The sequence below is a fragment of the Tupaia chinensis genome, unplaced genomic scaffold (genome assembly GCF_000334495.1).
Source record: "Tupaia chinensis unplaced genomic scaffold, TupChi_1.0 Scaffold000164_1, whole genome shotgun sequence".
NCBI classification, from domain to species: Eukaryota; Metazoa; Chordata; class Mammalia; order Scandentia; family Tupaiidae; genus Tupaia; species Tupaia belangeri.
In genome coordinates this window covers 1847211-1855358 of record NW_006159638.1, presented here as the reverse complement: position 1 = coordinate 1855358, position 8148 = coordinate 1847211, and the positions used below count along the sequence as shown (strand labels likewise).

The window sequence follows — 8148 nt, the reverse complement described above, 5'->3', positions numbered from 1 at the left end:
GGGGGGTGATTTCTCGCTTTCTGTCTCTCTGTCTCTCTCTGTTTGTCTGATGAGCGCACGCGCCCTATAGCGAAAACCTCTCCAAAACAAAAAACAAAACAAAACAAAACAAAAAACAGTTCCCTTAATATTTCATAGAATGAAAGATACCTTCAAAAAAACTCCTTGGGGTTTCACTTTCATAAAGCAGGATTAATTGTAGAAGACAGAAGCAAACCCAGAAAGTTGTAATCCATTGACTTGCATCAATTTTGCCTGTCAAGAGGTGAGGTCTATAAAAGCATCTGTCTGCCGGCTTGCTGACCTGCTCTCAGATGTCTGCTTCTCAGCTACAACCAACTAACCTGGGACTGCCTGGTAGAAAACAAAATTTCTAGGTTTTCTGGAGGGAGGGGATCAGGCTTCCGGGATGAACTTTGCTGCATAATCAATTGTGGGCATTTAGCAGGATTCCATGCTGTATAGCTTATCCTCGTAAGGAGAGCTGCTTCTCTGCTTAGCTACACTGCAAATGGGAAGAGATCATTTGTTGGATCTTGTGACAGGCAAGTTGCTCATTGGCTTCTGTAGTCCTAGAAATAGAGACTGCATATCTATAACAGCCAGAAATTGGCCAAGGGGAAATGTGGTTTCTTAGCATTGACAGAAGAATAAGATCTATTGACAAGATTTCTCAAGGGATACCTGTATTCATTTGTAACATCTCATCAAAAAGACAGCTTTTCAAAAAAGCATATAGAATCTTTATGAATCCAATATTTACAATGTTTTTAATGAAAAAGATGTAGTCCACAACCAAGAAAATTTTTATAAATAGAAGCTAGACACATAAGCTATAGCAATATTATGATTATAATAGTGATATTATAATATAACCTCCTCCCTTCTGTCCTCCTGTTCCCACTTTTCTAGTATTATTATAAAAGGACTGCTTACTCAATTACTTAAGATTAAAGGTTAAATTATGCTTGGGTTCATCTATTCATTCAACACATATTTATTGAACACTGAATGTGTACCAGATTCTGGGCAAAACTCAAGGGATATAATGATAAGCATGATAGACAATAAAGAATAAATTAAAAGGAGGCCTGGAAAGGAAAGGTAAACAAATACATGTATAACAAAATTTCACATAGTGATTAATACCATGAAGAAATAAAACAGAATGTTATGGGGCCAGGAGGTAGCATGGTGGTTAAAGGCACTGGACTCCCACATGGCCAACCACAGTTCAAGTCCTGGACCTAGTGGTTTGCTTTCTCACTTTCCTTCTGTCTCTCTCTGATCAAACTGGAAAAAAATAATAATAAATAAAGTTAAGTAAAATAATTCTTTAAAAGCAAGATAAAATGCTGTGCTAGAAAACAATTTTTTTTTCATTTTGTTTTCTTAATTTTTTTTTTTTTTGCCATAGGGCATGTGCATAAGAGAGAGAGAAATCATTCCTAGAGAGGATGGCTATACCACAGTCCTTTTTCCTTCATTTTCCCCTTGGAATTTTGGGCACCCATGCACACACACCTGGTGTGATTTTCAAGCACCAGGTCCAGAACTCAAATTGCAATCACTCATGCAGGAGTTGAGCTCCTTAAACACCGTGCTACCTTATGGCCCCATTACAAAGTAATTATGAAGAGTCACTTGCATGAGAAAAATTGGAACATAGCACTTCAAGCCCTAAGGTATGTTCACTAATAAAAAGAAGGCCAGTTTGGCTGGATTGCAGTGTGCAAGGTAAAGACAGGTAGGGAAAAGTCAGATTTTGGGGCCTAAAAAAGAGTGTATATTTTATTTTAAGTGCCATGGGAAGCCATTTGATATCCATTCAATGTTAAGGGCCATCTTTGAGGGTGATTTCAGGGAGAGCAGCTTTCCTATATCAACTCCCTATGTCAAGTAAAGTAGCTCAATAGATTTCACACTTCTTACAGGTCCAATTATACTGATTCATCCCCTCTTACTGTTCACTAAAATGCCTATACTATTTTGATATTTTAGGTATTGACATTCAGAGATGTCAATAATGTCTCTAGGAATATTTTCTTACAAAACAATTCTAAAGGGGCCAGCTAGTTGGTGTAGTGTTAAGGTGCTGGACTCCCACATGATTGGCCACAGTTTGAGTCCCAGACCTGGTAGTTGGAAACCCATGGCCCATGTGTGTGCATGCCCAAATCCCGAGAGGAGAACAGAGGAGAAGGGATTGGGCATAAAAGCATAGATATTGTCCTGTGGGTGATTTCTGTCTCTCTGGTGAGTGCATGTGTCCTATAAGCAAAACTCTCAAAAACCAAAACCAAAAACCAATTCAATTTAAGAGAGAATGAGGACTAATTTAACATTTTGGCAGAGATGATCAGATTAATCACCTGCCTAGCAAGTTTCTAAAAACAAATAAGTCTATGGGCTAGCATGTGGCATGGTGGTAAAGGTGCTGGATCCCACACAGCTCACAGCAAGGTTCAATTCCCAGACCTGGCAGCTTGAACAATACACCAGGCTGTGTGCATACGTGTTCCGAGAGGAGAATGGAGAAGAAATTGTGGCATACCCATCTTCCCTGGATGATGAATCCTTCCTTTCCCTCTCTGTGTCTCTCTTTGACAAGCACAGTCACTCTATGGAAGGAAGAAACTGAAAAAGAAAAGAAAAGAAAATATCCCTGGCACATGTGTGTGCATATGCAAAATTCCCAGAGAAGAATGAAGGAAATGGATTGAGGTGTGGCCATTCCCCCTGGGGAATGATTTCTCACTTTCCCTTTTTGTATCTCTCTCTAGCAAGCATATCCACCCTATGGCAAAAATCTAAAAGAAAATTAAGTCTAGGAAAAGCATTGTAATGACATATTGTAATGGTAGAAGCAGGATTATGAAGGGTTTGGAACATGACTGAGTAATAGGCAGAATGTGAAAGACCAGCAGAGTGGGGAGGATTCCTAAATAACGACAAGCAATCTATGAAGCAAGTTTGCAGGGAATGGGGACTAATTCAACATTTTAGCAAAAATGATCAGATTAGTCACTCACCTAGCAAGTCTCTAAAAGCAAGTCAATCTAGGAAAAACATGTTGTGATGGTAGAAAGGGGGTTATGAAGGGTCAGGAACATGATTGAGCAGCAGGCAGAATGCAGAAGGCAGACAGAGTTGGGGAGGTAGTTTCCTAGGTAATGACAAGGGATCCATAAAAGTAAGAGAAGAGGGACTGGCAGATATGGTGGTTAGGGCTCTGGATTCCCACATGGCCGACTGTGGTTCAGGTCCTGAACGTGGCGGCTTGCTTTCTCACTTTCCTTTTCTCTCTCTCTCTCTCTCTTTGTGTCTTTCTCTGGTCAAATTAAAATCATGATAGTAATAGTAAATGAAATAAAATGATTAATCCTTTAAAAAAAGAAAAAAGAAAGAGAAGAGTGATGCTGGGAAAGGGGACATAGGAAAACCTCTTAAACATAAGCCAATTCATGATTTAACCAAGAAAAGCGGAAGCCTGATATGAAAGCTTTCTAAGAGAAACATTCTAATTGAAGCACAAAGAAAGTTCAAATCAGGTACCTTTATGCTTTTGACTGATCTCTTACTAGTGAAGCATTTGTAACAATAAAGGCAGACAGGCTTTTAAAAGATCTCTTTGATTTTGCTTAATCATTATTGGGTTGTTCTTATGGATTGCAGACCTCATAGATGAAACTAGCATGAGATATAAATGATAGCTGCCATTTGCTGGAAGTTGCAGTGTGACAGCTAGTTAGCAGGGAATTATGCTCTTGGGTCTCGGGACTTACTGTGGAGATATTGGGAAGAGGGATATGGTATCTGTTGGATGATTTCCTTCCCCCGAAGCATTTGTGACTAGAAGATGCCAAGATATTTAGGGAAAATATAAATAACTATTGATTATTTCAATTTATCTACTTACTGCCTACTCCCACTTCCAAACTGTCTGCTTCTTTGCTGAAGATTAATAATGAAAAATATACTAGGAATTTCTTTAGCTTGTAGGGCTTTATTTGCTCTCCTCCAAGCAGCTATTTCAAGGATAAAAAGGCTGGTAGTACCCCAGGGATTATGTAACTAAGAATGGGGTCTGACCCTTGGTGATAATGTAACACAATGTGTTTATGACATCAGCTCTTTTTCATAGTAGTGAGAATCATAGCATGTTAGAATTAGAAAGAAGGCTCAGTGTTTATAGCGTTATTGAAGGAATCATATGGAAAGAGGTGAGTGATGCTGCCAAATACTAGTCGATGTCTACAAGAATTTGGTCAAGTTTATTATTTGTAAGCTATATTCTATATACACACATATAAATGTATCTCTCTATATTTGTTGACTGTGTGGATATATACCTGTAGTAAAGTCTGAATATAAATTGGAAACTAAACTCTCTTCTCTCTCTCCATAATTATGTGTGGACATATACGTACCTATATATGTGGACACATAAATATATGTTTATGTTTTTGAGTGTGTGTATAGCCACACATATACAATAGAGCTCTGCTCTCACTTTATATTTAGATCTCACTCTTTAAATATGTGAGCATGAGGATATTATCTGCATTTTACATATGAGGAAATAATCTGCTTTCTTGAAGTCTAACGGTTGATTATGTAGTGTAGATAGAGGTATAAGAGGTATAGCATATTCCCAAGGCTCTTTTTCCTTTGTCACATTTAGCATTTTAGTGTCTGTTCCTTTTCTCTAGGTCTATCAAGTTTAACATAGAAAAGCAAAACTTTTTTCCCCTGCTGAATCAAGAAGGTGCTATATCTTCTTATACATTCCCCAGAAGAGTCACAACTTTATTGTTTGTTATCCTCTGTTAAAATAAGAAATCCATTGCTAACTGAAAGTATGCTTACTGCTCAGAGACACTAAGGTGAAATGTTATAGAGGTTTTTAGGGCTCTCTAAAGATGGAGAGACAATACAAGGAGGACAAATGTTCTCACTTTTTGAAGTGGTGCAAACAAGAAAAGACACATCTGGGTCATCTCTGAGGAGAACTGAGATCATTTTACCACTTGTATGTAAAGCTATCTGATTCTTTGGTAGCCAGTTGTCAAGGTAGCCTTCAATGTTCCTTACTACTGGTATACATACTCTTGCATATTCACCTCTCAGACTCAATCCAGACTTTCCCATGTGACCAATAGGGTACAGCAAAGGGTTAGGTCAGACATAAAGGCATTGTGACCTGCACATTGTTCTTTTATATCCTTTGTTCTATTGTATTGCTTATTTTGGAGAAAATCAGCTATAATTGTAAAAACACTGACACATCCCTTGGAAAGGCCCTTGTGGGAAGGAGGCCTCCTAACAGCCCCTACCAACTTGCCAGTCTTATTAATGATCCTCTAGCCCAGTCAAGCCTTCAGATATCTGAAGCTTCAGCCATCATCAAACTGAATTTCATGAATATCACTGACCAAGAACTGCCCAACCAAGCTGCTCTGGCTCCTGAGTCACAGAAACTGTAAGAGATAATAAATACTTTCCACTGTTGTAAACCACTAAATTTGGGGGTAATTTGTTACATTGCACTAGATAATGAATATACTGGTCTTTCATTATTTTCACAAGTCTATCCTCAGAGATAAGTCCCCCTCTCACTGGAATGTAAGTATTAAGGGAGACAGAGTGTGCATAAAACATTAGTTTAAAAACTTCCAAACCCTTCAATATAATGGGATTAATTTTATTATTTACAGAAGTATTTTAAGGTTTCCCTTGGATTTCATTTGCTTCTTCCAGGCTCCTGGCAAAAAAAAAAAAAAAAAAAAAAAAAGGAACACCATATTCAAATCTTTATTACTAGTATCAGTACTGGCCTTGGAAATCTTAACTCTCATTCCTAGTGATGAACAGAGCTACAAAACTCAAGTTCTTTCTTGTTTCCTTTGAGTTTCTTTTAGCAACCTGTCTCTGACTCTACCTTTTTGTTGTTCATTCCTTACTTCCTTGGCTCACTTAGTTTAAAAGGTAACTTCCAAATAGAAGCACCATTAAACTAAAATTCTGAATAATAAAAAGAACACAAAAATCCAAAAAAATCTCCCAACAAGTCAAGACTTTACAGCCCCCCAAAATGGAAAGACAAAAAAGTCCCTTAATATCTAGTCTTTCATTTTCATCACAAACCTTAAGTATGTAGGGTGATCCATACATTAAAAAGATCCATACATTAAAAAGATGTAAAATCTAAAAATGCTAAATTCATCGAAACAAAGAGTAGGATGGTGGTTGCCAGAGGCTGGGAACTAGGGGAAATAAGATATTGGTCAAAGAATATACAATACACAAATTTTGGAGATAAAATATACAGCAGAGATGATGTCTATGTTATTTTATTGTGATAATCATTACATAACAAAGATGTATTCCAAATCATGCTATTTTACACATTGGATTAACAGTCTTTATCAAGTAAATATTTTAAAATAAAATAAATAGTTTAGAAAAAAATAATTTGAGAGGTCATTAGTGGCATCTACCAGGGTGGTAACAGTAGAGGACATGAGAAATAGAAAGTTACTGAATGTATTTTGAAGGTGGGCTAATAAGGTTCTTCAAACTAATAAGATGTGGAATGTGAGAGAAAGAAAGGAATCATGGATGACTCCAGTTTTTGACCTGAACAGCTGAGTAGTTGCCATCAACTGATACTAGATCATGTGGGGTCCAAGTTTAAGGGGAAAGAACAAGAGTTCAGTTTTGAAAACATTTGAGTTTGGACTATTTATTGATATTTAAGTAGAAATAGCAAGTAAAAAGTGGCATATGTTAAGTCCAGAGTCTGGGAGAGAAGCCTGTGCTACGATATGATTTGGAAGTCATTGGCACATAGGTGTTATGTAAGACCTTTTAGATAATTCACTGGAAATTGAATGCAGATTGAGAGAAATTATCTGAGCCCAGGATTACTCCACTATTAAGATGTAGGGGAAAAGGGGAAGAACCAGTGAAGGAGACTGAAATAGAGCAACTGGTAATTAAGAAGGAGAGAAATCAAGAAAGTGTGGAGTCTGAGGAAGAAAGTATATACAGAAGAGAATAAGGCTGGCTCAGTGGTAGAGCAGTAACATGCTGCTCCAGCAAAGAAGAGCACGATTCGAGTCCTGGACCCAGCGGCTTAAACTCACTCCGGGTGCGTGTGCGTGCATGCCCAAGATCCTGAGAAGAGAAGGGAGAAGAAGGGATTGCGGCGTGGCTATCCCCTCTGGGGGGTGATTTCTCGTTTTCTGTCTCTCTGTCTCTCTCTGTCTTTCTGGCGAGCCCATGTGCCCTATAGCAAAAAACTTCTCCAGTAAATAAATAAATAAATAAATAAAAGAGAATGGGGAGGAAAACAATTAGAAATAGCATGGTCAAGTCTTTTGAGTGGGTTTCCTGCAAAGGGGCAAAGAAATGGTGCCATGACTGAGGATAGGAGTTGTAGAGTTGAAACGATTTCTTTTTAACATGGAAGAAATAATAGCAGCTTTTGTTTCTTATTGTTTGTTACTATTTCCTTATGAATTACTTTTATTTTTGTTTTATAAGAGAGTGAGAAAGAGAATGAGAGGAGGAAGGGAGAGAGTTTCTTTTTTTAATTAGAATTTTTTAAAGGAATTATTTATTTAATTTTATTTATAATTTCTTTTTTATTTGAACAGAGAGAGAGAGAGATAAAGTGAGGAAGCAAGCCACCAGGTTAGGGACTTGAACCATCGTCGGCCATGTGGGAGTCTGGTACCTTAGCCACTATGCCATCTGCCAGTCCCAAGTGAGAGATTTTTGACAGGAACTCAACTTCTGTCACTCTGTCCTTGCTTCCAAGTTAGTAGGATGATAGGCACCTTCTATAGCACCAGAACTGTTAAAGTTTGTCTGGGATCCAAATCTGGAACTCCAAGGTGGCCCCAACCTTGAGCAGTGGCACCTTACCACTTGTGCCACTATGGCTGGACCTGAGGTGGTTTTAAACTTCTTTTTCACTATGTAAAAGTTTTGTTTGTTTGTTTGTTTCTTTTCTTTTCTTCTTTTTTTTTTTTTAGAGATTTTTGGTATAGGGTATGTGCACTCACCCAAGCGACAAAGAGAGAGAAAAAGTCAGAAATCACCACCTAGGAGAGATGGGTGTGCTGTCCTTCTCCTCTATCT

The 8148-nt window shown here is 37.9% G+C and overlaps 1 protein-coding gene across 5 annotated transcripts in view; it reads left to right on the top strand.

Annotated features, from left to right (window-relative positions):
- SLC44A5 (solute carrier family 44 member 5) overlaps positions 1–8148 on the top strand; it is a 372817-nt gene that overhangs the window by 2653 nt on the left and 362016 nt on the right. For 3 of the 5 annotated variants that reach the window (XM_006146051.1, XM_006146047.1, XM_027770867.1), the window contains exon 1: positions 4150–4223. The exons of the other annotated variants lie outside the window; for them this stretch is intronic. The gene's annotated coding sequence lies outside the window, so the exon portion shown is untranslated. Of the gene's footprint in view, positions 1–4149; positions 4224–8148 lie in introns of those variants that run through there. 5 annotated transcript variants of the gene reach the window in all.